Genomic DNA, 11,447 nt, shown 5'->3' on the forward strand with positions numbered 1-11,447 from the left:
AAGGACACCAAATTAAGCAGGGATTGCTGTCTTTTACATTTATGGTGGATAGTGAGAACCACTGACTGGTAAGCATTAGTGATTCCCAGTTCCCACCACACTGACCAGGTGTCTGAAAGTTAATAAAGCTAGGCTGTGTTTACCACTGTGTTTTTAAATTTGCAGTACTACATATAAAATGTCTGCAGAGAAATCTCTATGATCTTTGGCGTGTCATGTTGCTTGTTCAGTTTTTTAAAGCTGGAATTGTATCTCACCACTCCAGCAAAATAGAGCAGCAGTGAAAATTAAGCATTAAATTGCTATTATTCCTTAGGGAAAGGTGTAAACTGGCAAGTCTGAAGAAATCAGTCACAGCATAGTAATTAGCACATAGAAAATACTTCGTAAGGATGATTTGGGCCATATATCAACCATGGGAAACAACGATGTAAAACCTCTAAAGAACATATTGGTACTTGTTCTTCCTCTTAGTTTATCAGTGACATTCCTCATTACAAATACAATCCAACTTAAGATGTGAAAATTTTACTTACACCCATGACAATCTATTAAATAATAAAATGTTTACTTGGTCTGAGTTCTATGAAAAAAAGTTAATCTCAATTTTCTCTTAGTCATAGGATTGGCAAAAAAAAAAAAAAAAATTTACCAGAAATGACTGATTCACACCTTATTTTACACCTCCATTGTAAATGTTTAGGTTGTATATGTCGGAAATTCTTTCCTAGAGATAAGTTAAAATGTGTTAATATTGATTCTGTTATATAAGTGTAAATATCTTAAGGAAATGTTGTTTTATTTGTTTTGGTACTAGGGAGTGAATCCAGGGGCACTCAACCACTGAACCACATCCCAAGCCCTTTTTTGTATTTTATTTAGAGACAGGGTCTCGCTGAGTTACTTAGTGCCTCATTAAGTTGCTGAGGCTGGCTTTGAACTCACAATCCTTCTGCCTCAGCCTCCCTAGCTGCTGGGATTACAGACATGTGCCTCCACACCAGGCTAGAAATACGTTATTAATAATGAGTACATGTGTCCATAGTATAAATCCATGTTTATTTTCCTTCATACCAAGCATGCTGAATGCCCTCTGTCCTCTCCCTTAATAAACAAGGAAGGGAGCATCACATAACTAAATGAAGAGTGCTAAAACTGTTTTGAATTTTCTAAGTCATTTGCCATTATATCAGTCTCATATCTCTCCCTTCCCTTCGAAGCTGTATCTCCTTTTGTTCTATATCCCTTTTGGGTGCTCCTATGTCCTTGTCCATTTATTTGGTTCTCTTCCAAGTTCTTAGGTAATTGTAACACACTGTGAATAATGCAAAGATAAGGTGCTGGGTGAGATGAGAAAAAAGACACTTGGCATCTTTGCATAAGTATTCTTCTAATTAGTCATTTTAGATATTTTGGTATAATTTTGGTAAGAGCAAAAGAAGAAATTTCTTTAAGAGGAATCTGGAGGGATTATATAGGGCCCACTGATAAATACCCAAAGTACTTCAAATCAATTCAAATCTTTAAAATCCTATTTTTTCTTCAGGCCTCAACTTCAGTGTTGAATTGTCTTTCCCTGACATGCCTGCAATCTCAAGAAACTCACATTTAATCTTTTGAGTGCCTGAACTGCTGACTATAAGCTATTTTTAAAAGATGAACTGTTTCTGCAATACCTGGTTCTTCAGTGGTGTACATTCTATTAATAAGCATTTGTTGGCAGTGCCCCACGTCTTATTCAGGTCCTCAATTTGTACCTGTACTGACCCCCTGCTAGTCTCCATTATTTACTCCATCCAAGACTACTGTAACCCTGCCTCTTTCCTTCCTAACAGTCTTCACTTCCTTTTGGGTACTAGATACAATTTAAACCTCTTAGTGGCACAGAAAATGTCCATGATTAGGCCCTAGTCCATTTCTACAATTTTATCTCCTGGTATCTTTCTCCTTTATACATGCCTTATGTAAATTTGCCTGCCTGGAAATGTTCTTGCCCACTTACTTTCTAAGTCATCCTTTAAAACAGCTTGGGCATTGGCAGCTTCCAACTTCTAAACAGACTGGTAATCATTAATCCTACTGTTCCATATCACACAACTGTAAATTTTTTATCTCCCTTAAATTCATGAAAATTTAAGATTAGGAATTCCCCCACACCCAATATTGGTGATAGAACTCAGGCCCTCACATGTGCCAGGTAAGCACAGTACCACTGAACTACATCACCAGCCCTTTTTGTTTTGATTTTGAGACAAGGTAAGTTCTTGCTAACTTGCCTACGCAGCCATGAAGTTGTGGTACTCCTGCTTCAGCCTCCCCAGGTAACTAGGATTACAGGCATGTGCCACCACACTGATGAAATGATTCATTATTAACTTAAATTCCTAGAACATTTTGGGGAGCTTGCTACAGTTGACAGAAGTATTTGTTGAGCCCAGCGTGATGCCACACGCTTATAATCCCAGTGGCTTGAGAGGCTGAGACAGGAGGATCACAGGTTCAAAGCCAGCTTCAGCAACATTGGGAGGCTCTTCTGCAATCTGTGTATGGGGTGATGGTGGGAGTTCATAACCCACTTGAATCAAAGTGTCGAATATGATATGTCAAGAAATTTGTAATGTTTTGAACAACCCACAATAAAAAAATTAAAAAATAAAAAATTAAAAAAAAAAAGAATAAAGTGGATGGTGGTCAGAGTAGCTGCTTGTGTTACATTTAGTTCCATTCAATAAACAGTTCTTAGGTGTCTACCCTGAGCCCAGCCCTAGCTTACTCTTAAGGAAACAGGACCAGTGTAAATATTGCAGGTTAGAAAAAAAAAAAAAAACAACATGATGACACTCTTTCATAAAATAAAAAAAGAAAAAGGGCTGGGGATGTGTCAAGCACCCATGGCTTCAATCCCTGGTTACTGTCCCCCACAAAATTCTAGAATGTAATAAGTACTGCAAATATTTATATTGAAGGCCACTAAATAAGTTACTGTGGGAAATTCTTGCCTTCAAATACCGTAAAGGCTAGTACAGGGACCACTCAACAAAATTTAGAGGCAAGTTTATGTGGCATTAATCCTTTACCAAAATACATTTAGGATATTAGGAAGATCGTAATACACCTCTTAAATTTTGCCAACTGTTCGATTTTTTTTTATTTCACTTAGCATGTGCGTTAGATATTTCTCTAACAACTTGGTGTCATTACACTCATTTTCTTTCAGGTTATATTCAAAGCAGCAATCACAAGTCATGTAATTTTGCTTTATTCAAAGTATGAATCATAATTATTATGCATTTTTAAAGGATTAACAAGATGTACTGTTTCAGACTTTGTTTTTAAAATCAGAACTAATTTGGTGTACATGATCATGTGCTATTTAGAGGCTGTGAGCTCTATGATTATTAAGTTAATATTTACAGTACCTTAAAGCTGCCTTACGCAGTTGGTCTGTTGGTACTCACACATATTAAGGATAATGATGATAGTTAATTTATGCATGACTGTTTTAAAAGCTAGTGAGCATCACTGTTTCAAATGCTACAAGAAAACGTTTCAAAAAATTTAATGCAATAGGTTGAGACAAAACATTTACAAACATTTTACACGTTGAAAGAGATATCTCCTTAGCATCATTTTATTAGGTTCCTATTTTTCATTATTTAAGAGTTTAGCAAAGTGTCCCACAGTAAGCTGGACATGGTGTTGAAAACCTGTAATCCCAGCAACTCACTAGGCTGAGGCAGGAGAATGACAAGCTCCAAGGCCAGCCTGAGAATTATTAGTTGGCAAGACCCTCAGTAACTTAGTCACTGCACCACTGCACCCAGCTCTGACCTTAGTTCTTTATGACTTCTTTAAGGAAATACTTACTGATCATTCTTTGAATGTATTTTGCTTTTATTTTCCTTTTAACGTTTGTACAAGAGCAATATGATAAAAATGTATGAATGAGGGGCTGGAGTTGTGGCTCAGTGGTAGAGCACTTGCCCAGCATGTGTGAGGTCCTGGGTTTGATTCTCAGCACCCATATAAATAAATGAATAAAATAAAGATCCATCAACATCTAAAAAAATATTTTTAAAAAATGGATGAATGAAGCCTACCAATTTAGCAAGACCCTCAGTTACAGCTTGTCTCAAAAGTAAAAAAGGATTGGAGAGATGTAGCTCAGTGGGAGAAAGTCCCTGGGTTCAATCCCCAGATCCATCCCCCAAAACAATTTTTTTTCCCAAAGTAGAGCTGACACTACTTTTGGAGTGTCTTAAGGAGAAATACAGATACAGATGTCGAACTGACATCCAGGTGCTTCCTGGACTACAAACTTCTTTGAAGTCTACATTACAAAATACTTTTAGTATTTAATCAAGTACACACAGACAGGCCTCTATAGTAATGAAACATTTCAGAAGAAAAATACTTGCTGCTTGCGGCTGGTTTTTTTCCACTCTCCCCACCCCACCCCTGCCCCCTTACTAGTCTTGACCCACTGTTAATTTTACTGCCAACTAATAATTCAAAAGATATTTGATTTAACGACACAGGCCCCAGATCTTGAGATTCTTGGCTATTGTTTTTTCAAAATAATAACTTGTTATTTTGATTGCATCTCAATAGTGGAGGGCATAGTTATTAAAAACAAAAACAAACAAAAAACAATACTACCTTACTGAAGCTTATAAAACACTTTTCATGGTGTCTTACATGCCTGATGTGGGCTTTAGATTGATAAACCTGTTTTGCTATCCTAACAACCCTACTCAGTTTCTGTAAGCCTCTTCCAGTTTTACAGGTGAAGAAGTGAGGTATGGAGAGGTTATTACTGATTCATTGTATTTCCTTTAAGTTAATATTTTGTTGTTGTTTTTGATACCAGGGATTGATTGAACCCATGGATGCTGAACCACTGAGCTACACCTAACCCTTTTTATTGTATCTTTTTGAGACAGGGTCTCACTAAGTTGCTTAGGGCCTTGCAGAGTTGCTGAGCTGGCCTCAAACTTGGGATCCTCCTGCCTTTGGCCTCGCAAGTCACTGAGATTATAAGCATGCACCACTGCACCCAGCTCTGACTGTGGTTCTTTATGACTTCTTTAAGGAAATATTTGCTGATCATTCTGTGAATGTATATTGCTTTTACTTTCCTTTTAATGTTTGTACAAGAGCAATATGATAAAAATGTATGAATGAAGCCTATCAAAGCTTTTTAAATACATACAAAATAAAAAGTTATGTGATTTTTTTTCCTTTGTGTGTACATTGTCTGCATTTTTACCACTACATCTTTGAAAATGTATCATCATTTGTAACTTAAAATGGCTTCTGTTATTTATCATACACAATTAAAGATTCTTACCCAATTTGCTTGTCTGTTTATTTTAGTAGCATCAGTTTTTACTTTGCTTCCTCAGATGATCCCTTTGTTTTAGTCAATCCTACCTGATGTCCATGCGTGTGATATTCTTTTCCCAGTAGTCATTTTTCCTCCCAGTACTGGAGATTGGATCCACAGCCCTCTGCATGCTAGGCCAGTGCTCTACCACTGAGCTACATTCCTAGCCCTTTTTGATTTTTGAGACAGGGACTTGCTAAATTGCCCAGGCTACCCTCCAACTTGTGATTGTTCTATCTCAGCTTTCCAAGTAGCTAAGATTAAAGATGTGCACTGTGCCTGTGATTCATTGTTAATATGGTTTATTTAAAGTGGCACTAACAGTGCTTGGTGGCTCACACTTGTAATCCCAGTGACCCAAAGATACAAGAGCAGGAAGATTGCAAGTTCAAGGCTAACCTCTGCAACTTAGGAAAATCCTGTGTAAAATTTTTTAAGGGCTGGAGAGGTAGCTCAGTATTAAAACATCCCTGAGTTCAATCCCCACTATTGCAAAAACCACAGATTTGAATGTCTGGAAACCTGGATTCTAATCCGACGTCAGCATTCTATGTTTCCTTAGTAGTCCATTCTTTCATCCTCTTTCCCATCAAATTGCACTATTCTCAAATCTCTACACTTCCCAATTCTCTCCTTGGTAAGTAATCTCATTTCCAACATCACTGAGAAAATAGAATTTATGAGAAGAACTCGCTTACTTTTCTGCTGTGCAATCTATAACTCAACCTAAATCTATTCTCCCACCAGTCCCTATTCTGTTCCTGTACTTAAGGTATTCGTGAGCTTTTGACACATTTTGCCATCTCATTTTGCCATTTTCTGGAACAATTTGTTAAGTGTAAGATTTAGTTCACATGTATGAAATGTGTTACAAAATGTAAATATCTTTAAAAGTGAAAGCTGCACATGCCCCATATCTGATTTTGGGGAGGTTGGGATTGCAGGATTCCCAACAGACCAGATTTGGCCACCTGCTACCTCAAGAAGCCAGAGGGATGAGTGGTGGTAAAGTAGGAAAGGAATTATTTCAGTGTGGCTGTTCCAGAGAGTATTGTATATTCTCTCATATGTGACAGCTAAAAAAAGAAAAAAAAAAGTAGACTGGAGCCACGCACAGTAGCAAAGGCCTGTAATTCCAGCAATTTTTGGAAACTAAGGCAGGAGGATTGCAAGTTCAAGGCCATCCTTAGCAATTAGCAGAGCCCTGTCTGAAAACAAAAAGTAAAAAGTAGGAATGTGGCTTAGTGTCCTAAATCCTGTCTTTGAAGGTACTGACAAAAGCTCCAGGTTTATATAGAGGAAAGACACAGTTGTGTGGGAGAGGGATAAGCAGTATGCATAGTCAGCAATCTTGGTCAGACTGACCTCTGGTTGATCATTACCTCAGGTCAGCTCTGGGGATATGCTGCCTGTGAAATTGTAACTGCTTGAGGGGATAGTTGGGGTCCCATCATGAGATGATCTGCCTGCAAGGCTCATTGTTCCTGGAACTTGAGATAAACTGGAAAAATAACCCAGAACAAGGCAGAGGGGCAAAACAGAATCAGTCCTGGGTTCTCTTTTAAATCTCCCATTTTAAAGAGTCCATGTTACAATAGGACCACCCAAAGCACGGGAAACAAGCAAAAATTGATAAGTGGGATTACATTCAACAAAAAGCTGCACACCAAAAAAAAGCAATCACAGTGAAAAGACAATGTATAGAATGGGAGAAAATACTTGCCAACTACTTTGGGTTAATACCCAGAATATATGAAGACCTCAAAAAATCCAAGTAATCCCATTTAAAAAATGAGCAAATGATCTGAATAGGCACCTTTTAATTTTTTAGAGATAGGGTCTCACTGAGTTGCTTAGGGTCTTGCTGTTGCTGAGGCTGGCTTGGGATTACAGGTGTGTGCCACCACTCCTGGCTGAATAGGCACTTCTTAAGAAATCCAAATGGCCAACATATACTTGAAAATGGGAAATATTATTGCTACCAGGGAAATGTGAATCAACTTTAGTGAGATACAACCTCATGCCATTTAAAATGGCTATTATAAAAAATAAATGTTAGTGAGGATGTAGAGAAAAAGAACTCTTAAACACTCTAGGTGAGGGGCTGGGGATGTGGCTCAGGCGGTAGTAGCGAACTCGCCTGGCATGCATGCGGCCCGGGTTCGATCCTCAGCACCACATACAAACAAAGATTTTGTGTCCGCCAAAAACTAAGAAAAAATAAATATTAAAAAAAAACACTCTAGGTGAGATGTAAAAATCATTATGGAAAACAGTATGGAAGTTTTTCAAAAAGCTGACAATTGATCTGCCACATGATCTAGCTTTCCCACTTTGGGGAATATACCAAAGGAAATGGCATGGGTAAAACAGATACCTGCACACCCATGCTTATTTTATTATTCACAATAGTCCCTTATAGGCAGGTATATGGTAAAATAAAATGTGGTATGTATAAATAGTAGAGTAGTTATAAAGAATGATATGCTGTCATTTGCAACAAAATGGATAGAACTGGAGGACATGCCAAGTGAAGTAAACCAGACAGTCTCATATGGGGCAGCTAAAAAAAAGTGAACTTGAGACTAGTGCAGTAGCAAAGACCTGAAATCCCAGCAACTCAGGTGGCTAAGGCAGCTCAGCCAAAAGTTTAAGACCAGCCTCAGCAATTTAGCAAGCCCTCAGCAACTTAGCAGGACTGTGACTCAAAACAAATAAATAAAAAGAATTAGGGATGTAGTTCAGTGATAAAGAACCCCTGGATTTAATCATTAGTACACCACTTCCAAAAGTGCACCCAAATAGAATTGTGATTAATAGTGATTGGGGAAGTTGTGGGGAGGTAGAGAGGGTCGATAAAGGGATGTTGGATTTGATCAGTACACAGTTGTGTGTATGTGTGGAAACATCATACTGAACCCCATTTATATGTACAATTAACATGTCAATCAGAAATAATTTTTTAAGAAATTACTTACTAAAAGAAAAATCTGCACCCAGTGTCCAATATGCTAGAACACCACTGATTCAGGAAAAGAAGATAAAATACACTAAGATGGAAAAGAAGAGAAATATAGGAGGTGGCATGATAGAAGCTCAGGAATTTGAAATGAGATAGCGAAATTACAGAGTGGGGCCAGAAGGGAAAACTGCCAACCTCTGGAACGAGATTAATTATATTTGTCACATTCTGCTTTTATTTCCTTGATGTGTGTTTTGCATTAGGCTAAGATTTGGAAATTTATTACTTGTTCTTACCACACATTTGAAAGTTGCCAAGTAATGACTATTCTTTATTTATTTGTCTATTGGTACTATGGATTGAACCCCAGGATACTTTACCATTAGAGCTACATCCTCAGTCCTTTTTATTCTTTATTATTAGACAGGGTCTCACTATGTTGTTGAGGTTGCCCTTAAACTTGTGATCCTCCTACCTGAGCCTCCCTAGTCACTGTGATCAGGGGCATGGTCCACCAGACAGGAATTTTAAATTCTTCAAATGCTCCATAGCTTCAGCTGTGCCTTGTTCTTATCCCCACGGACACAGAGCAACCTATTCTTCAGTGCCTTTTATACCTTATTTATCTATCACAACAAATTGCCATTTTCCATGAGAAAGCTGAAGCTCAGGCTTGTTTTGTTTTGTTTTGTTTTTTGTTTGTTTGTTTGAGATATGGTTTTACTGGGTTTCCCAGGCTGGTTTTGAACTTGTGGGTTTGAGTGCTCCTCTTGTTTCAGTCTCTCCAATAGCTGGTTCTTTTCTTTGTTAAACTCTCAAATTTTAAAATTCTCAGTGGTACAATGAAAAAAGATAAGAACCTCTCCCATCAAAGTAAAATTCTCAGTAGCACAGATAATTTTTACTGCTCTCAAAACCCAAACCCCCAGTGTGATGGCACGCACCTGTAATGCCTGTAATCCCAGAAGAGGCTTAGGAGGCTGAGGCAGGAGGATCTCAAGTTCAAGGCAGCCTTAGCAATCTAGCAAAACCTTCAGCAACTTAGAAAGCCCCAGTCTCAAAATAAAAAAAGGGTCTGGGGAGGTAGCTTAGTGGTAGGCAACACCCCCCCCCCCACTCACCCTGGGTTCAATCCCTAGTGGACTGCCTCTTTGTTATAATATATGAACTTGAAACTGAGCCTTAAATTATTGGTATTTTAACAAAACAGCCTGGCCAAATTTATTCTCAACTCAGTGTAAATATTGGATGGGGTGTGGTGGCCTTTAACTAGATGAAGCATCTCTGCAATTGAAAAGATGACTGAGCAGGTACTGTTTACATTTCTAAGTAGAAACATCAGCCTTGATATATACTGTTCCTTCAACTAGTGATCTAGGCTCTAAATTATGAAAAAATAGCCAGAATTTAAAAGAAGTGAAAGACTATTCTTTCCAACCAATCCATTTACCTCTCAGTTCTTGAAATGACAGCCAAGATAGGGGTTGGATTTCTCCTTGTACAACAACTCCATCTTTCCCAAAACACTTCAGTTAGTAGTAAGCATATTAACTACAGTACACACCCAGATATTTGGCATGCCTTGCAATCAGTGTCCTACTCATTGATTTGCTAGTTTATTTACTCAGCAAACATCTACCATGAATCAGGCACTCTGACAAGGTTCTTTGTCTATTATCCCCTATTGTCCTCACAACTAATTATATTATATACATGTAGTATCCTTTCTCACATAGCCCATAATCACTTTATGCTCGTCTCAAACATATCATAACTCTTGAATAGAGAACATACCTAGTTCATCTCTGTAAACCAGGGCCTGACCTCAAGCTTTTTTTTTTTTTTTAAAGAGAGAGGGGGAGGGAGAGAGAGAGAGAGAGAATTTTTTAATATTTATTTTTTAGTTATTGGTGGACACAACATCTTTGTTTGTATGTGGTGCTGAGGATCGAACCCGGGCCGCACGCATGCCAGGCGAGCGCGCTGCCCCTTGAGCCACATCCCCAGCCCCCTGACCTCAAGCTTTTAAAATAGTATTGCTGAGAACAGTGGCACACAAATATGATCTTGAGTGGCTCTGGAGACTGAGGCAGGAGGATTTTAAATTCAAGGCCAGTCTGGGCAATGTAGGGATACCCTATCTCAAAAAAATAAATAAAAAGCTGGGATGTAGCAAAGTGGTACCACAGCCCAGTGTTCAATTCCCAGTAACCACTCCCCCGAAAAAAGTGTCAGTGTCAAAGACGAGCTTTATTGTCCATCAGTAGGTGTGTAGATAAGTATGATAATTTACACAATTCAGTGGCATGCAGTAATTTTTAAAAGAAATCTCTGAACTAGAGCCACATGTGTTAACAGATATTTAAACAGCATAGTATTTTAAAAATCTAGACATTTCATGATATGCAGAATCAGAGTGTGAGAAAAGAGCCATGGAGCTGGGGATCAGCTCAGTTGGTAGAGTGCTTGCCTACCACCATGCACAAGGACCTGGGTTCAATCCCCAGCACCATGGCTCTTTTCTCACACTCTGATTCTGCATATCATGAAATGTCTAGATTTTTAAAATACTATGCTGTTTAAATATCTGTTAACACATGTGGCTCTAGTTCAGAGATTTCTTTTAAAAATTACTGCATGCCACTGAATTGTGTAAATTATCATACTTATCTACACACCTACTGATGGACAATAAAGCTCGTCTTTGACACTGACACTTTTTTCGGGGGAGTGGTTACTGGGAATTGAACACTGGGCTGTGGTACCACTTTGCTACATCCCAGCTTTTTATTTATTTTTTTGAGATAGGGTATCCCTACATTGCCCAGACTGGCCTTGAATTTAAAATCCTCCTGCCTCAGTCTCCAGAGCCACTCAAGATCATATTTGTGTGCCACTGTTCTCAGCAATACTATTTTAAAAGCTTGAGGTCAGGGGGCTGGGGATGTGGCTCAAGGGGCAGCGCGCTCGCCTGGCATGCGTGCGGCCCGGGTTCGATCCTCAGCACCACATACAAACAAAGATGTTGTGTCCACCAATAACTAAAAAATAAATATTAAAAAATTCTCTCTCTCTCTCTCTCCCTCCCCCTCTCTCTTT

Source organism: Marmota marmota, unplaced genomic scaffold (genome assembly GCF_001458135.2).
Source record: "Marmota marmota marmota unplaced genomic scaffold, marMar, whole genome shotgun sequence".
NCBI classification, from domain to species: domain Eukaryota; kingdom Metazoa; phylum Chordata; class Mammalia; order Rodentia; family Sciuridae; genus Marmota; species Marmota marmota.